Raw genomic sequence first — 20,871 nt, forward strand, 5'->3', positions numbered from 1 at the left:
GGCGGCCTCTAATGGGTTTGGTGGTAGTTCTGTTAGCCGTACATTTGCAATTGTCGAGTTTACAGACGTGTTTCCACTCTACGGGAAGGTGTAACTACATTCCAGAGCATCCACGCGCTTCTTACTACGTAAGCTTGTGCTTCTTATGTCTATAAGGCCCAATTAAACGTGATAAGTCCGACTTCAGCGATGTAGTCGGCATAGATGGTCTCCAGGCTATTCATTCCGAGATTTTTCCACAAGGTTAGCCGGGATCTTTACGAGACCAAAGCTTAGAACCAGTCCAGAACAAAATAGGAGAGGCATCCGATTCCACTTCTAAGGGAAGTCTCACCAAAAGATACCTCAAGGTCGACAGACATTGGCCATTTCAGGTTGATTTCGCTTCGTAGATTGGTGGATGTCGGCTCTGTCATCGTATCTCATAACAGGTACAACCTGTGGGTAAGTTAGCTTGCTCAGAACCACTGAGAACACCCTCAAAACGCCTCAGGGTCGGCAAATTCGCGAGATAGCGAAAGGAGTCTTGAAAAGACGAACTACACTTTATTGGAAATAGGTCGACTTTCGAACAAACTCTTATGATGGGCTTTTCAACTCCTACCTATGTAGTTACTGTTGACCTCACGGACTTAAAGAATGATACTTCCTGATGAGCGGCTGGCTGCTTGGTTCTTTATGTTCAGCTTCTCTGGTGGACTCTAGCACTGCTCTGACCTCCAGTTCCTGCTGCCGGCGTCCAAGCGATTGAAAGGATCGTTGTCTTCAGCCGCTTGAGGACACTAAGCTTCGGCGAGCAGCAATGATGGTGCTTTTCTACAATAATCGGCCTCAAACTGCACGTGCTTCTCGTCTTCCGATCAGCAAATTTCATGCAAAACGAAAAAGGGGTCCTGTTGGCGCAATGGTATAGAAAGCAAGGGCATTAGGGAATCTTCCAGCGGTACGGCTTCCGGGGGCGGTGGTCTACTCTGTGAATCACTATCACAGTCAAATAACGCGACTGGTATGTTGTATAGTGTCTCAACGTTTCTTGTATTAATATGGTTGCTCTGGACATTGCCCCCGGAACTGGAACACGGCCCCATCCTGGGATTACGCCCCATTGCGCCACTTGTGAAGCCCGCCTATGGCTGCCTTTTCGCCTGTTCAGATCAGCGCCATCTGTTGCTCGCCGTCGTGCTCGTTTGTCGACTGGGCCATTCCATGCTCGTTGTGTCGATGATGTATGATACGGTCCGCCTCCTCTCTACGCCAGCACTTCCTTCGCACATTTATACAACTACCACGATGATTCCCAATGATCTTGGGCTTCTAACACGGGCACTGGATATAGAATTCGTCGGCCTTCATTTCTCTACCATTCTTAGCTGTAATCAATTATAACTTACACTTTTTCTTTAAAGTTTTGCGAAAGCCATTCATGTTTTATGATTGAGTAATTTGTATGTAGAATACCTCTTTAACGAGTCCCTAAACTTTCAATAAAGCTTTCCGAGACTCTTCCCGCCCCTGGGTGAGAGACCACTTAGAAATCAACTGCAATGTGCCCAGCCGATCGACTGGTACCAATCAAAGCTCGCCTAAACAAATTCGCGAGCTGTCGAATGTGATAAAAAGTTTTCTAAATATCGTATTACTAAACGCTACTACAATGTATCAGCGGCGGCAGCAGCAGCAGCAGCATGATCTCACAGTTAGCGATATTTAGCCACGGCACATTCCTGAACCGACACCGGTTGCCTGCTACCGATTTCTTGCGGCCCGTCTTGTACCGGGCCGGGACACACAATATGTGTACATCCATTCGAACCACTTCGCGAACAACTTCGCCAGCCACTGATTGGCCTACATACTAACATACGTATACATACGTACACACGAACCTTACATATGTACGACGACAGCGATCATAAAAAAAATCGGGTGATGATCGTTTCGTTCCTTTTGGGTGACGACGAGGGTGTCGACAAGAAAGTCGACGAAGGCGGCTGGCGGCGGCGGCTCCCCCATATCAAAACCATACTCCCAGACTCGCGGCGGCTCTGTTCGGTTTCGGATACCTACATGGCTTGACGGCCGCCGAGCTTAAGGTAAGCGGATGAGGAGCATACCGCAGTTAGGGCCTATGCTGAAGGTTTCGCGGAGTCGTCGTTTTCCCCTTTCTTTCTTTCTTTCTTGTCCGATTTTGACGCGCAGGTTGCCTTCCGCCAGCACCGCCGCCGCACTTACCATACACATGGTTCCTGGATGTGTAGGGACTGACTGCATTCTTTGGTCACGAGAGGTGGCATCGCAAGGGTGTGCGCGGCGAACAAGAAACCGCGACCGACGAAAAACACTATACCGAGGGTCTCTAATCGTGGTCGTCTTCCTTTCTTCATTCGTTCATTCGTAGTCGATGGCAGCCCCCCCGCGGCAGTTTTCTTCGTTGGAGTTAGTCCGTCGTGTGTATGACTCAAAAAATTAGGTGGCATGGCGCAGCACCACCACCGCCTGAAGAGCGGCAGCACACAGAGCGAGCGACACTTGGTTAGGAGATTGTAAGAGAAAGAGCGAGTTAGGGAGTCGAGGGACGCAAGCTGCCACACCATACCATGCATGATCATCATCATCTGGCTGGGGACGAGGCCGACACCGAAAAGAGGCTGAAAATAAAATGCCAAGAGAAGAAACGCGCCACACTATTTTTCTTTCCTTGGGTGTAACGTGTCGTGCGGTTGACGGTGGTTTTGGAAGAAGCGGCACGCGGAAGGGTGTGGTTCGTTGAACTCTGCAGATAGTTCATTCATAAAATTCAGAAAAGTGGAAGATTTTATCCCGTTTGGTGGCCTAGGAAATGGGATGCTTAAACCTTTTTATTCGCTGTTTTTTGTTGGAGGATTTCTGTGTTGTTTTTTTTTTTGCTGTTGTTGATCGTCAACGATGATGTGGCATTTTGGAGAGCTTACGTCAAACCTACTTACAATGTTGCCGAGGGATGAAATTTCTTACTGGGAATGAATCAAGTTTAGGAATAAAGCCAGTCTTAAAATTTAAGAAGGGTAAAAGATATTCATACTATAATTTTGTCTGTGCTATAATTATCGATTCTTAATCCTGATATTGTTCCGATCGTTCTCTCTAATGAGCTAAATTTTCGAGGACATTTAGAAGTTCATCTTTCAAGCACCACTATCTTCTTTTAACTATCAAAAATCTCAATCCTAATTCTGGATCTGAATTCTGAATCTGAGTTCTGAATCTGAATTCTGAATCTGAATTCTGAATCGGAATTCTGAATCTGAATTCTTGATCAAAATTCTGAATCTGAATTCTGAATTCTGAATTCTGAATCTGAATTCTGAATCTGAATTCTGAATCTGAATTCTGAATCTGAATTCTGAATCTGAATTCTGAATCTGAATTCTGAATCTGAATTCTGAATCTGAATTCTGAATCTGAATTCTGAATCTGAATTCTGAATCTGAATTCTGAATCTGAATTCTGAATCTGAATTCTGAATCTGAATTCTGAATCTGAATTCTGAATCTGAATTCTGAATCTGAATTCTGAATCTGAATTCTGAATCTGAATTCTGAATCTGAATTCTGAATCTGAACTCTGAATCTGAATTCTGAATCTGAATTCTGAATCTGAATTTTGAATCTGAATTCTGAATCTGAATTCTGAATCTGAATTCTGAATCTGAATTCTGAATCTGAATTCTGAATCTGAATTCTGAATCTGAATTCTGAATCTGAATTCTGAATCTGAATTCTGAATCTGAATTCTGAATCTGAATTCTGAATCTGAATTCTGAATCTGAATTCTGAATCTGAATTCTGAATCTGAATTCTGAATCTGAATTCTGAATCTGAATTCTGAATCTGAATTCTGAATCTGAATTCTGAATCTGAATTCTGAATCTGAATTCTGAATCTGAATTCTGAATCTGAATTCTGAATCTGAATTCTGAATCTGAATTCTGAATCTGAATTCTGAATCTGAATTCTGAATCTGAATTCTGAATCTGAATTCTGAATCTGAATTCTGAATCTGAATTCTGAATCTGAATTCTGAATCTGAATTCTGAATCTGAATTCTGAATCTGAATTCTGAATCTGAATTCTGAATCTGAATTCTGAATCTGAATTCTGAATCTGAATTCTGAATCTGAATTCTGAATCTGAATTCTGAATCTGAATTCTGAATCTGAATTCTGAATCTGAATTCTGAATCTGAATTCTGAATCTGAATTCTGAATCTGAATTCTGAATCTGAATTCTGAATCTGAATTCTGAATCTGAATTCTGAATCTGAATTCTGAATCTGAATTCTGAATCTGAATTCTGAATCTGAATTCTGAATCTGAATTCTGAATCTGAATTCTGAATCTGAATTCTGAATCTGAATTCTGAATCTGAATTCTGAATCTGAATTCTGAATCTGAATTCTGAATCTGAATTCTGAATCTGAATTCTGAATCTGAATTCTGAATCTGAATTCTGAATCTGAATTCTGAATCTGAATTCTGAATCTGAATTCTGAATCTGAATTCTGAATCTGAATTCTGAATCTGAATTCTGAATCTGAATTCTGAATCTGAATTCTGAATCTGAATTCTGAATCTGAATTCTGAATCTGAATTCTGAATCTGAATTCTGAATCTGAATTCTGAATCTGAATTCTGAATCTGAATTCTGAATCTGAATTCTGAATCTGAATTCAGAATCTGAATTCAGAATCTGAATTCTGAATCTGAATTCTGAATCTGAATTCTGAATCTGAACTCTGAATCTGAATTCTGAATCTGAATTCTAAATCTGAATTCTGAATCTGAATTCTGAATCTGAATTCTGAATCTGAATTCTGAATCTGAATTCTGAATCTGAATCTGAATTCTGAATCTGAATTCTGAATCTGAATTCCGAATCTGAATTCACTTAATCTTAATCTGAACTTGATAAATCGGAATTCTGAATCTGAGTCCTCAACTTTCATCTGCATTCTTAAGTTGAATTCTGAATCAAAATTCTCATTCTGAACTCTGAATCTACACTCAGTATCTACTTTAAAACCGTTGGTTGTGTTGAGCTGTTCCTGTCAAATTTGTCGGAGCCTCTTCAAACGATAGCGTGGATGGATTCACAAACACGATGCCCTTTTGCACTTTTACCGTGAAAGCAGTAAAGGTGAGAGATGAACCGGCGCTCATATCTTATTAGAGGGTTCTTCCCAACTGCCTAACAACATAATTCTCACGCTTGAAGATTCCGCGCCAAAGCAGATGATGATGATGATGATCAGATGATGCCGCTGCTGCTGGCTGCGGCGAACAATCAAACATGGTAACGAGTTTGCGCGAAAAAAGAAAAGCAGAACCGCTCACGAATGGCGACTGACTGGGGTATTTATTTGACGGAACAAAGGCCCATCCGATACTCGACTAATCAACGGGTAGCATCACTTTGACGGAGTTTTGCTTTTGCGAAGTTTTTTTTTTCATCGGAGGCTGCCAAAGACTGTTTTATTATTGTTTTCTTACTGCCTCGTTTTTGCTCTTTCCATAATGCTGACTTAGCTGCTTGCACAGAAAATTCCCTGCCTTGCAAAAACGAGATTTGCAAGCTTTGGTTCCCATCGGAACTTTTTGGTCCGTAAACTAGTTTTACAAGTTTTACACCTCTAGGTTTATGGGGTAGGATCCGAAATTAACGGTTCCCAACGTGTAAGCTGCTGGTTAATCGGAACAGCTGGATAAATCAGTAATTGCCTGCCAAATCACGAGATAGGTTTTTTCTCCGAATATAATCTGGGGGAAATGGGAATTGAAAACCATATTCCTGTTTTTCAACAAGATGTTCATCAAAATCAGAATCATATGACCCAATTTCTTCAGTTATGGCATGCCACACGTGTAATTTTATGTGGCACTCAACGCTTCTTTATACCCAAGTTTGGAATAACTTGGTGAACATTATTTCTAAAATTCACTCGATCCATGGCAACCGTTTTCCAACACGCTCCACTTGGTCTAACCACCTCGATTGTTGTGCCCCTGCTCGCCTCGCTCCTACCGGATTCGTAGCGAACTCCTGTTTTGCAGGACAGTCTACCGGCATTCTCGCAACATGTCCTGCCCAGCGTATCCGGCCAGCCTGCGCCATCTCTGGATACTGGGTTCGCCGTAGAGTCGCGCGAGCTCGTGGTTCATCCTTCGCATCCACACTTCGTTCTCCTGCCGCCAAAGATGGTTCTTAGCATTCGTCGCTTGATACTCCGAGTGTGTGCAGGTCCTCCTCGAGCAATATCCACGTCTCGTGCCCGTAAAAAACTACCGGTCTAATGAGCGTCATGTACAGGTTACACTTCGTGCGAGGGCTAAGTCTACTCGACCGCAGTTGCCTGTGAAGTCCATAGTAGGCACGACTTCCGCTGATAATTCGCCTCCGGATCTCACGGCTGGTGTCATTGTCTGCGGACACCAGTGAGCCGAGATAGACAAAGTCTTCGACTATCTCCAGCTCGTCGCCGTCGATCGTGACCTTGTTACTACTGGACAAGCGGGTTCGGTCGGTCTCGGATCCGCAGGCCAGCATGTACTTCGTCTTGGACGTATTAATCATCAACCCAATCCTTCCTGCTTCGCGTTTCAGTTTGCGGTAGATCTCCTCCACCGCCGCAGATGATCTGCCGACTATACCAATGTCATCGGCAAAGCAGATGAGTTGACTGGACCTTTTTGTATAACCTCCCGAAACATCGTCGATCGTTGAGTAGCCTTCTCGGTCTTCTGAACCCGGGATTCCTCCAAATGAAACTTGTTAACACTTGTGTTCCGAATGCTCTTATGCACCCTTAACTTTTCAATTTCCCAACTGCCAGCCAACTGGTACAGAAGTTCCCGAGACATATGCTCAGGCAGTTACTCGCATCTGTCTCAGAGGTGACTCCCGTAGCACACAAAACTATCGAGATATAGCCGATTTGAGAGCTATAAAGCGGGAACTCCATTAATACCATATGGTTTATAAGTTTAGGCATGCTTCAGGTGAAATCAGAGTTCCGTACATGAGACTCTAACTGCAGCTATAAGCCCAGATTAAGGTTACGAGTCAAATGAGGTTCAAGATCTTCTATACTTATCAATCGATTTGAATCTGGGACAAAGATTGTTCTACCGATTCTTTCATAAATGTTCATGAATGTATGCGTCAAATTAGGTTGTGGTGATTGGTCACGAGTAAATGTAGTTTTCAAATATCGCAGTGAGGGAAAACGATGGGTGATGGTTTTCCCCAAATAATGCATCTTTCAAAGCCGACGACAGCGTCCCAAGCCACCAATATGCAGCCAGGAAGCCTCAACACGTCGCAACCAGAAGGCTCTATCTACCTAAGGGTCCGGCGCCGATTGACAGACGCATAGGGCTGAGATAAAAGATCTCCACTGCTGGCGATCCAGAGCCAGCGTCTTCACTTGCTGCCAGCCAAGGTTCTCGTCAAGTGTGCGGATTTCAGCGGCTAGACTACGCCACCACGAGTTTCTGGGCCTGCCTCTCCTTCGATGCCCATCTGGATTCCAGTCTAACGCCTCTCTGAAAATCTCGTCTTCATCTCTTCGCAGCGTGTGCCCAATCCATCTCCACATACGTTCCCGAATCACGATTGCTAGCGCTTTTTGGTGATACCACGAAATTGGAACGGTTTTCTGTGTTGATTTCCATCGACTTGGTCTTTCCAACCTTGACTTTGAGACTGTTAACAAAAAAAGCTTTGCTTTCGGTCGCCCATAATAATAAAAAAATTGCAAATTAAGTTCATCGTGTTTAATTTTCTGGCAACAAGATACCCAACCTCTCTCATTACTATTATTTTTCGGACATGACAAATCTCTTCGACTTACGGCTCTCTTCTGCATCGGCGAGTCCCGCAAACGCTTCTCCTGTCGCTGCTCCCGTCGCACAGTGGGGCAGAACAGGCTTTGTGTTGGACAAAACCTCGTAACTTCTTTAACACGTTCGTTGCCACGCTCATTTTGGTAGTTTTACTAGCCGGGCCCAAAGAAATTTTCAGAGAGAGAAAGCAAAGAGGGAGAACTCCCATATTTGAAACGTGTGGCGAAGATGAGCGGTGAACTCAAGTAAGAGAGCGTCACACGCTTTTTGATGTGACGGGGCCCCCCAGGAAATACACCCGTCACCCGAATATGGGTGCCGTGGCGACGAACGTGTTAAATCAGCTTGTAGAGGTTTGATGTCTTGGAGTGGAATGTTCACAATAATAAAAACTATCTAATCGTGTGGTTGATGATATTCTAGCTAAATACTAGAATTCATTTTTGAAAGGCACAAAATTGAAAATATACGTCGGTAAAATTCACCTTATCTTGATGATAAAAATTCCACAACGAAAAAAAAAATTACATGTTTGTAAATTCTCTAAATAAAAGATTAGAAAACGCTCAATCTTACGTACTATTCGCGAGAATAGTTCATCGGGTGGTTCCAACAATTCTTATCTTTGAGTTTTGTGCTAAAAATCACGTTTCTTCATTCAATTTTACGTTTTAATTTATCCAAAACGCATCAAATTTCATATTTCTCAAGAATAAATGATGAACATTTTTTTCAAACTAAACAAACTTATAAGTTGGAGAGATTTATCGATTTTCAGGGAATATTTAAATATTCGAAATTAATTTGGATGTGAATAAAAAATAAAAATTGAATAAAAAACTAATCGTAATAACGATACATACATGCTTCCGGCAACACGATAAACAAAATAGTTTTGTCGTGAAGATGTGTTTTATACGTATGTATGAATCTGAAATAAGAAGCAGTGTTGATTTCAGAGATGATAGTTTCGAAGTTTTTTTTTTCAAATGTTTTGTATCTTTAATATCTTTAATAGGTAATAAAATACGAGAATCATTGAATTTTTTTTCATTTTATCTGTTTTGAAAGAATATGAAATTGGGAACAAAATACAATAAACAATTTCTGCTACGACATTTTAATTAGCCGTTATTCAGAGTCAAAGAAAAATGAGGCTTTAAAAATAGAAGAAATTTAGTCGTTTTCTGGCTTTTGTAACTTTGCTTTTCCAATATTTTCCGCATTAAATTCAAGTTCATATAAGTTAATATAAGTGAATTCCTGCTATCGAAACTATTTTCAGTAGAAGTAAAATTATAAATCGATCCTAGAGTAGTTATTAGACCACTGCAAAAAATGACTTTTTGCTCCCATATGTTTTTTTCGATGCCTTTCGGGTCACCAAGCATCAGTGTAAAATTTGAGATGATCTAGCTGATTTTTGAGTAAGCGCAACGTGTTTCAATTTTATATGGAAATATGTATATTCTTTGTGATAAATTTTGATTTTGTGAAAGAAAATACCAAGACCACATGGCTCGCGATGTTTTCCATGTAAACATACGCCCAAAAATGAGTGAAATCGTCTTCTAGACGATAATGAACCTCATTTTCTACTTGGCACCATTTTTGATCACGTTCATCGATTTTGACGAAACTTGGCCTGGTATTACACATTTTTACATCTTTGTTTGAATTTTCAAGAATTTTTCAATGAGTATTGTCAAAGATACAGCCAATTTAGTGAATCAATTCTAAATTTCCCTTTTTTACGGGAATAGCTGTACCTTTGTTTCCCGACATTATGAAGACTTCAAATCTTGTAGAGCGTTAGTTGAATAGTTGAACAAGATTGTGTAAAATTTTCATTAAAAAATATCAACCGAGAGAGAAATGGCAGCTTGTCAAAGTTGGAAATGGGAGCGCAGCTTCACGCGATTTCATGCTTTTTTGAACGCAACTGTATATGGCTAACTCTTCTGCTCACTGAGCCTTTCAAAAAGTTTATCTCAATTTGTGCAAAAATATACAAGTTAAAAAATTAAGAAAAATACTTAAATATGGGTACTGATGAAGAATAAAGCTGTTCATAAACCTGTTTGCAATTTAATGTATGTTGTTGTAGATTGCCTTGAACTAGTTTAGAAAAAAAAATTGAAATGTTCACATTAGGTCCCCTATAAAATCCTATATTTACGCATAAAATGAATTCAGTTATGTAAGGAAATTGATTTATTGAGTAATTAAAGAAAAAAACTAATGGTATTATTGAAGCCAATTGTTTTTTGTAAAGAACCCTCACTAAACAGTAAGCTTTCATTCCAAGAACGAGTTACTGAGAAAAATGTAAATTTTATGATAAACACAAAAAACATGCTTCACAAAAAGTTTAATAACTTCTTCATTAGCAAGTATTAGAGTAGTATTATTTTGTTTTACCATAAAGTTGAAACTTAGTTCTTCATTTTAATACGTAACTCGACGCGGAATTTTGCTGAAAAACTATACTTTAAGATGTTTGAAATTGGTGAAAATCTGTGATTTTTCATGTCAAACTATTTTTGCTATAATTAGGACAATATATTTTGTAAATTTAATATATTCTATAGTGCATAAAAATTCATAAAATTTCAGAAAAATTGATGTATTTGGTTAACGGTTATCTTGAACAGATTATTTTCTACAGAGCGAGAAAGATCTCTCTTTTTATTTCCTCATTTTTTAAACAAAATTTACTCTACCTTCCCCTACTAAGAAGTAGCTAAAAAAACGAATTTTTCAAAATCTTGGATAGATTTGAGTTCGTGTATTTTTCTCGTTTCCAAAAATATAAATATGAAAATTTTTATCCAAGAAATGAAAAATGAGGTTTTGTCACAACTTTCATAGGTTCTGCCCCACAGTGCGTCGATCCACGACGTCATTTGATTGATCTGCTCCCTGGTGGCATTAGGGCTGGTGTTTCGGTCATACGCCGCTCGGTGAAATGGAATGTACCGAACCCCGCGACATTCGCGATCGTACCTTTCGTCGCACTTCTCGATCTCGATCCGATGCATCTTGATTGGGCAGCCCGATTCCGACGCCATCACAATCTCGTTGGTCACAACCTGGCCGGAAAAGGCCCACATGGCCGTGGGGTTGAACTTCGAGGGCAGTCCATCCTTTCCACGCACAAACTGCTGTCTCAATTTGCGCGGTGATGGTTGATTCGAGCCGGCCAGGGCATAGACGCCATACGAATAGGCCGGGACGCCTTCACTGATATTTGTTGGAGCCACATAAACTAGCTTGGAGGATTATTCTCTCGCGGAACTCGCGTGATGTATCGCGTGAGGCCCACGATTCCTGAACCGAACGATTCAAAATCACTCCTTGATCTCACGATTGAATCCCGAAGAATGTCGTCCTAAGCCGAGCCTCAAGAGGAAGGAGCCGTTCTCCGCTGGTTCCACGTCACCTTTTTTTCGTGACATTCCGGTGACGCACACTTTTCCCTTGTTTTTTGCTTATCGGTTGACCGCTTCCCGCTCAGAATTTAGTCCGGTTTTTTGCCAAATTTGACCATTTCGAGCAGGTATCGGGACGATTTTGCCCCGTGATTTTCGGACTGGGATGTTATCATTTTTCGATTCACGTTGAGGGTAACCTAATGAAAAGTTGGGTTTTTTTCTAACAAAAATGTTGCCAATTTTGCTCAAATCATATCGAATTACAGTCAACTTAAACATTAATAAAACCTAATGTAACAAAACTTTTTTTAATGTGTTCATGAATTTCATACAATAAAGCGAATTAATATTTACATAATTTTGAACCACTAATGGCTTTAAAGGAGCGGCCTCAAGTATAAGTTGACTCTTCCTAAGGCTGGAAGCTGCGTTTGCGTTTTCCCTATTGGTTTCTCAAACATTGATGCTGTTCGTGCCATGTAACACTTCTTGCCCTCCAAATGATGTCGACAGGAATTACAACCGTGATGACGAAAGCTGCATCTGCTAATATGGTTCTATAGGCACAAGTACCCAAATATATGTCTGTTTCGCTCTACCTCTATGATGGGACTTCAGGTCGCTTTTCTGTATAGAAATTTCCTTAGAGCAAAACTTGCAATACGCGCAATACAAAATCAGTTGTCGTATGTCCTCCTATAGTAAATTCTACATATTTATGTACAAGCGGCACAACTTTTGGTTGGTCATTAGGTTGGCCCAAAATTGTACTACGTCTGGGATTTTGGGGGCTCAAGCTTCAAATGATAGCTAAGGGTATAAGAAACAAACTTTTGTAAGGCAGCGACTCAGAAAAATGGTTTTTAGAGGTCGCACTGGTTCGATTTATGAAAAAATTCCATTTTTTCGACATTGTGTCCTAATAACATTTTCAGGTCTTGAAAAAGTATCTTTGTATATTTGTATATTTGTATATTAATTTAAATTTCATCTGACTGTGGTGTCTTAATGAATAATAAAATAGGAACAACAGAAATTAAAAATATTACAAGAATGATGATCTTCTCAGTTTCCCGGTAAATTTTCCGGAGGACTCGCCAAATTCGAGCAAACTTTCGGAAGCAGTAAACATTCTTTTCATTGAATCTATTGGTTGGTAGTAGGCGAACGTAGTGCGTCGAAATTTCGGTTGTATTAGGGAGTTATTCCGTAGCGTTCTTTGACTTGCGCGAAAATCCAGCGATGACAGCAGCTCGGGGCAATCAACTTCACCATTCAAAATTTTCACTACAAACGTAGCCTGTTGTAAACTTCGACGACGAGATAGTATTTCTAGTTGCAATAGTTGGCATCGATCAGAATACGGTGTCATTTCTTGAGGTTCTCTCCATTGTAATCGTCTTAGTGCTCGATGAACAAATTTTTTCTGAACACGTTCCATTCTTAGATTCCAAGAAACTTGATAAGGCAATTAAACCAAAACTGAACTTTCCAGATTAGGTCTCATGTGTCTCTAATATTTTTTAAATTTACTTTACAATGAAAATTTTAAACTAAAAATTTATTGGGGCTGTTTTGGACTCTCAATTGGTACGTATGATTTTTTAAACTACGCAATACTATGAATTCTGGTAAAAAAAAATAATTAAAATTAATAAAAAAAAAGTGTACTTTGGATTAAGATCTTTAATCAAAATTGAATACAAAAGATGCGCGACGTTATGATGTGCAACTTTGCAGAAGAAAGTGTATAGCTATGACTTTTAGTTTCAAAGTAATTCAAGTTTCACTGTGAGAAAAAGTCACAATTTTCAAATTTTTATTAAGAATTGCATTAGATTATGCTGTGGATGATTTTCGAGCAATCCAAACTTCTGCTAACAAACTTTTTCATTCTTTTATCGATCTTTGAATCAGCCTAAACAAGCATGACTAGTTTTTAGATTTTAATTTTAAATTTATTTAGTGGTTGTAGCCATAACACATTCCTCAAACCGTCACCCAAGTATGGGTAACACGACCTTCAATCAATAAAAAAATCTAAACTTGGAATGATTCTTTCTGGTGATAAAAAAAGGATAAAGGTTAAAAAAAATCTGATATCAGGAGTTTATTTGGTTCTTAGATTGCTCGAAACTCATCCACAGCATAATATAATGCAATTTTTAGCATAAATTTGAAAATTGCGACTTTTTTCCCCAGTGAAACTTGAATTACTTTGAAATGACAAGTCATAGCTATACACTTTCTCCTACAAAGTTGCACATCATAACGTCGCGCATCTTCTGAACTCAACGTTGATTAAAAATCTTAATCCAAAGTACACTTTTTTGTTAATTTTAATTATTTTTTTTACAAAAAATCATAGTAATGCGTAATTAAAAAATCATACATACAAATTGAGAGTCCAAAACAGTCCCAATAAATTTTTAGTTTAAATTTTACATTATAAAGAAAATTTAAAATATATTAGAGACACATGTTTGAAAATTTTTCTAGATCTGAAAATGTTATTAAGACAGAATGTCGAAAAAATTGCCTTTTTTAAAAAATTGAACCAGTGCGACCTCTAAACATAATTTTTCTGAGTCGCCGCCATTTATAATATTGTTTCTTACACATTAAGCTATCATTTGAAGCTTGAGCCCCCAAAATTCCAGACATAGTACAATTTTGGGCCACCCTATTGGTCATGCTTTTCAAATCTACGCCTACTGGTAGCTTCAGTGTTAACTCCTCGTTATACACGGCGTTCAGAAGCACAATACTAAGCATAGAATCCTGATTAGAATCCCCGCAGTCAGGTCAATTGGATTGAAACGGCGAGAGGTCGAACTCGCGCTCCATGGCGGCATGCGGCAATTATAGACGAATCCTCTCTCTCAGCAAACATTATACGGATTTAAGGTTGACCTCTACCCTAGAGATTCCAAGTTCCTAATCGAATGACGTCTACTGTAGATCTCCCTTTCCGAAAACCTACCTTTTTCATCATCTCTGAAGATCGTCTTGCCAAGAGTATCCAGCAGACAAATGGACCAAAATTGGAGTAATAACACCATATTTGCAATTTTCCATAGGTTGGAGAAAGATTCTTCGTAAAGATGCTTTTGTAGCAGCACTCTGTATGTATCCGGAATAGTCTGTAGCAGCACCTTCTACACTTCTTAACAATGTTTTTAGCGATAACTACTGTATGGGTCAAGCTCAACACGACGAACGGAGTGCGAATATAGTATGCGCTCTCTATGCATCGGAGCTCACATGGATGCTGCCTATCGCTGAAGTTCACCACCATGTCATGATTCACAGATATTGGTCAGATTCTTCAGTATCACGAAAACCTTCAATAAACTCTGCCTCCCAGGTTATGAGACCTACTACCATCCATGGCTTCTCCCGTTGCTCAATGGTGAGTTCATCCAAATATTGTGAATTTCATTAAAAATTTTAGGACCGTGTCGCTGGTGAACTGGCAACAAAACACAGACTTCCGTAAATCTAGTACTTCCCTTTTCTTTGTCGGAAGTCTTTCGGAAGTCGGAAGTTCCGACTTCCGAAGTAAAATATAGTGCTGGCCGCTGGCGCGTTAATATTAGTTTTGATCGCCTTTTCATGTTTTACCCCTGTGTGCGTCGAATGGAAACAAAGAATATTGTTTTCTAATGCTAGTTTACATACACACAGCGTTCATCCCATAATTCGAAAATATCCTTACTGGCTGATTGTTTCTATCCTGTTTCAACTAGTGATAGGATATGGGATATGTTTTGTTTGGTTTCTTTCAAACATATGCAATATGGTTGCACTAGAGGACAATACCAGTTATTAGAAAGCTTATTAATGCCGTTCCAGCATAGAATCTTATACCAATAATTCCAACTCCAAGGAAGTTCATAATTGGAGTAGAGTCTGATTAGTGGATGTACACATATGATCGATTACCTATTTTGGTGGAGCGTAGTTGCTGCAGAGAAGAATACCGATGATTTCTGCGATCACGAATCTGAAAAGCGAATCTTAGGGGTGAACTCAAGGGGAATTTAGGGTGAGAATGCATGATTTTTCATTATCTATTTTTCAAAAACAAGTTTATGATGAGATTATTGTAATAAATTCATAATCAGATGAAAAATGAAACATCAAACTTAGCACATTAAAACAAGGTTTCTAGTTCAACGAACTAAATCAACAGTAATTGGGCTATTTCCTTGCATTTTAGTATTCTGATCTTTATTGCTGATGGCGTCCGGTTTTGATGGCTTCTTTTGCGTGCAAATCGCCGTACACAGCAAGAAAAATTCGTGTAATTTTAGACCGAAAACGATGCACGAAAACGGAACATCGATTTTGATGTAAAATTCTATCACGATGTATTTTTTTCAAGAATGTAATTTTTGAGGCGTGTAAATTTAGATCGAAAACAATGCACGAAATCGGACGACGAAAGCCGTCGTGTAAAAATAGACGGGGATGTATATTTTAACATTTATTCTCGTAAATATTAGAAATCTTTGCTAAATATTCAGGTTTTGCTGTTGTCTATGAATGAATACGCTGCTTTTAAAATTTTAATTTCGCATATATTTCTAAAAAAAAACCTAAAAGATATACACCATCACGCACAGCGTCAGCCTGGTATTTTTGTTTCATCCGATGATTCCCAGCACGGTGATGTTGAACAGATGGCCGTCACCAGGATCCTCGATTCGTCCCAGAACACCATTATTTTCCGGTCCGCGTCACCTCCGCCTGACGGAAATTTCTCCGAAAAATCACTGCCAGTGCGAAAAATCTGATCTTGCTGCAATGGAGAGAAAATTGATTAATTCCAACAGCATCTTTTTTCAATATGACATTATTTTGAACCTACCAGCTTTTGAAGGATTATGGAAATGCTAGAGCTACGCCTACGACTCGTTTTCGAATAATTTTCTTACTTGTTTAATTTGTATCCGACGCGCGCCACACAAGTTGCACATTTTCATTTAATTTTTAATCAAACATACAATTTTACACTGTTTGTGATGTAAAATTCATTGGCCGCTTGGTTTTTACATCACGGAATGTAAAATTATAGCAAAACAATGTATTTCTATTCACTTTTTGAAAAAAGACTAAAATTACATCAAAAGGAGTTGAAAATTACATCGTCTTCGATTTTCACTTGTAAAAAATTAGACTACTCGTGTTTTAGATTCCGTATACTTTTAGAAATGTTTTGCTGTGTAGGTACAACACCAGTTATGGATCAATCACACGGTGCAGTTGGCACTAAATATGGTCAGCGCGATAGAAAAGCGTCATTCCGACTCAATCCAACCCAATTCAATCCAGCCTTCATTAGCCGGGGTCCGACTTACCTACCTACTGAAATCACCAACACTACAATTTCATTCATAATCTATAGTATGGCTGCCACTACTCTTTCTCTCTCTTCCGCTCGCCTCCTGTGCGCCACACGGCTGAGCCAACCAGCTAAGCCAAGCCAACTAACCGACCAAACCAACCGTTTCCATCCATTCATTCATGATTTAGCTTCATTCATGCTAAGCGATTTTTTTTCCTTTTCCACCAAGGTTTGTTCCATTCATCAACCTGGGTTGATGCCTTCCTTCTCCTTTTCCGTACAACTATCTACCTATTAGTTAGACAGGCCAAGAACGGTTCCTCTGCTACACATTATGACGTTGAGCTCTGGCATAGCGTTAAATTAATCGTTAATTATTATTTTATTAATATTAATCTCGGGGTGGAAAAGTGGGTTTTCTCGTGCAACCTGACGACTTCCACCTTGCCAGTTTCCGGCCGCAATCATGTGAGAAATGCTCGGAGGAAGAGTTTCCACCCATCGCGCATCGGCCATCTTTCGATCTAACTAAACTACGCTGAAAAACCTCGAGTGGCATCTTGGCTGTGAGAAAACGAACCCGGTTGGGGCTTTTGGATTTGGTCCAACTAACTATGAATGAACCGAACCCCGGTCGATTCCCAGCCAAGGTTTCCCCCATAAATTTGCTTCCCCCGGACGGGCGGACGAAGATCGCTTTTTAATTTTCCCACACGTGACTTCATTTTTGAAGCCCCTCGGTGCTGTTAGGTTGGAATCCGTGGGTTTGGGTGAATTATCATACGAACGACACTTTTGCTTCCGAACCATATTGGTCCAACAACGCTCGGTTCAGAATTAATGCGGCGATGCGACTGCGAGAAGCCAACAGCCTGCATTTATGCATCCAATTTTGAAAGAGAAAAATGCCCGTTGATTTATGAGCAAAACATCGGGAAGCGGGCGTCTTTAATCGTTTGATTACATCTTCCAACCTAACCCAGTCACATATTTGTGGTCCTTCTCAAGTAAATATCAGAATGTCAGAATACCTCCAACTGCCAATAATTAAGTAAGACTAATCGACCAGTTATGCCTTCCGGGAATTGAACAGAATTCACACTTCAAACAGGCTGTCAGATGTTGACTCACGACACGGATGAAAATGCAAATTGATGAATAATAACAACCATGTTCTCTCGCCATCATCGGTTTGGCATTCTATCTCGTAAAAGAACGTTTGGTCATGGTTCTAGTAAAAGTTAAAGTTTGTTTTGTTACGCGTTCTTGTGACTCATCCGAAAACATTTTAATAACCCTGTGTCAAGACTTCCAGCATCAAAACCATTTTTCAATATTCGTTGAGCAGTCGTTTGACATCCGTTGATTCATACTAAAAATCTTTAAAATTTCAGTTTGAAAATTTTATAATTGTTTGTCTCATTTTTCTATTTACAGGTTGGAAATAAACCCTCATGAAAACAACTGAACGATTCAAGGAATTTAAGGTATGTGAAAGTTATTTTTAACTGAACTTTCAACTACATTTGGAACTTCCGTTAAACATACTTGAAATGACAGGAAAAATTGTAGTTAAACATAGCGATATTTTGCGCTACTACTAATTGTGATATCATTCCAACATGTATAATTCATGAAAAAATATACCCGAAAATTTTTTTGTCAGTACGAGAAAAAAAGAGCAACTACCAAAACGATCCTTTAAAGTTTATTTTCTCATAGCGGAAAAAGGATTAAATGATTTGTTCAGAAGAATTATGTATTTTTGTAATCTTTTAAGTTTTTGAATCATTGTAAAACTATTCAAGTCCACTATCCAAGATTACCATTTCAAAATTACAAAAAATTTATAGACGGATGGAAAGTTAGAACAAATGCAGTTCGTTTCGCAAATTTTCGCTTGTGGGGCGAACCACGCTTGGCCTGCTAATGTGTGGTGGTTGATGCAGATGCAACTCTATTTGTATCTATTTGTATCTAGTTGGCCCGTGATGAACAAAAACTTGGTATGTGATTTGGTGTGCTCGTTTCAAATCAAATTTATCATTTGTGGTATGCTGTATTGAATTTTGGTAAGATATATAAACAAAATCCATTCTCAAGAAAAACCGCGATAAAAACGAAATGTCGTCAACAGATTGTCAGGTAATACAAAACACAACAATTATAACTTTTTTCTTATGGCATAGGGACGTGCATATCCCTCTCCTCTGCACGACTCAAGGCTCCTCCTGAAGACTCTAGGCTTGACATCTACTATGACGACTCGAAGCCCGACCTCTTAAATATCCTCAAGATTCGAGGTTTGTCACCTTTATGCCCGTCGTGTGCCGATCGAGATCAGCTTATCCTAGACTCGCACCTGTCACAGAACACACGTGGGACTTAACGCAACTACTCGAAAGATTTCCGACGAAGAAATTATCCTACACCGACTCGAATGGCTCACCCGGAGTCGAGAGCCACTCTGTCCGTGTATATTTTTCGATCATGGAATAACTCTTACCCAACGATTTCCACTGCGAAGAAGGTAAAGTCTTATCCCCGCAGCTTGAGACACTCTACTCGAAAGCCTCCCGTCGATGGGGTCAGTCTACCCCGACCGTTGTCCGGTCTTCTTGTATCCCTTTGGCTTACAACCCTGGGATTTTTCACCCGCGGCTTTTTCTGACCACCTTGTGCCAGATCGTGCCTGTCACGGAACGTATTCGGGGCTTTGAATGCTACGACTCGGATGTTTCTCGACAGTGAGGACATCCTACACCGATTCGAGAGGCTCGCCCGACATCGAGAACCTCTCTACTCGTAGGTATTCTCCTGACAGTGGTTCACTCCCTTCCTACGAGGTCCGCTACGAGGAAGTCCGCTACGCAGTTTCCCCCGTAGTATTCGGATACTCCCCGGCGGTGGGGTATCTTAAACACGATTGTGGGGCACTCATGACTTCCTCTACGCAGAATATGATGCCTTATCTTTGTAGCTTCGATCAAGGGACCGAACGCACACTACTCAAATGCTCCCCTGCATCATCCTGTCATCCTGCAAACCTTGGACAGGCAAACACCACCTCTTCATCGCTACAATCTGGGCAATATGGCGAAGCCACATGTCCAAACCGGTAGTGGTACTCCATGAAGCATCCATGATCAGTCAGGAATTGCGTCATATGGAAGTTCACTTCATCACATCTCCCGATGTGCGGGATCAAATGATGAGTCCACCTTCCTCTTGCTGAGCCGTTCCACTGCTGATGCCAGTTGGACATCGAGTCCTCGTTGGCGAGTTCTCATACGTTGGGTGTGTCTTTGTTGTCGTAGCAATAGAAATCCTCCTCTAGCAAAACCGAGATGGACATGACGCCTACCACTACGCAGGCGGTTCCGGACGAGATGGTCCGGTATCCACTAATAACCCGCAGGTTCATCAGCCGCTGAACGCTGCTAAATCTCTGCAGGTTACACTGTTTTCACACGGCCTACTTCCAGGCCGCCGCTTCGCACCGCAAGATTGTCGAGCTTACGCTTGACAGTATCCTCCTCTTACTACTCCGGATTTCTGAGGTGTTCGATATCACTCGTGTGAGTGCGTCCGTGGCCATTACCGCTCTCTTATTATTATTATTATTATTATGTTTTTATTTATGTAACGTAAGATTACAGTATCTTTTAAATTGTTACAATGTGGTTGTCTTCCTGATGTGAATTACTTAAACACTAATCGTTCCTTATTTGCTTCTAACTCTATCTGTGTCGTTTTACTCCATGTGTTCCTCTAGTAGCCCTCTCTTAAACTCTGATTTCCTCTGAAGAAGTTTTAAGTTAGTTGGAAGATTGTTCCAATTAACAATACCCCGAACGAAATATGATCTACCATAATATGATGAACTATGTGATGGAATTAAGATATTTCTAGTGCGTGAATTTCTAAGCGGAATGAGCAAGGATTTCAGATAGTGTGGCTTTCCAGAGTTGAGAATTCTATGCATTATCATGCATGATCGGTACTTATAGAAATTATCAAAAGAACATCCAATAAGATATTTATGTAAGTGGGAAACTCTAGAAAAACGAGATAAGTTGAAGACATATCGCACACATGAGTTCAAAGCAACTCGTAACTTGTGAACCGATCTCTCCGATGCGTTCGAGTAAATGAAATCGCAATAAATGAACAAAGGAAAAACGTAGGCCTTAAACAATCTTATTTTT

General features: G+C 39.9%; 1 long non-coding RNA gene across 1 annotated transcript in view; it reads left to right on the plus strand.

Moving 5' to 3' along the window:
- LOC129756140 (uncharacterized) overlaps positions 1-20,871 on the plus strand; it is a 37,766-nt gene that overhangs the window by 9,252 nt on the left and 7,643 nt on the right. Inside the window, exon 2 of the long non-coding RNA XR_008739405.1 lies at positions 18,101-18,150. This is a non-coding gene — a long non-coding RNA (uncharacterized LOC129756140). The remainder of the gene's footprint in view (positions 1-18,100; positions 18,151-20,871) is intronic.

This window comes from Uranotaenia lowii, chromosome 3, assembly GCF_029784155.1.
Source record: "Uranotaenia lowii strain MFRU-FL chromosome 3, ASM2978415v1, whole genome shotgun sequence".
Classification (NCBI taxonomy): domain Eukaryota; kingdom Metazoa; phylum Arthropoda; class Insecta; order Diptera; family Culicidae; genus Uranotaenia; species Uranotaenia lowii.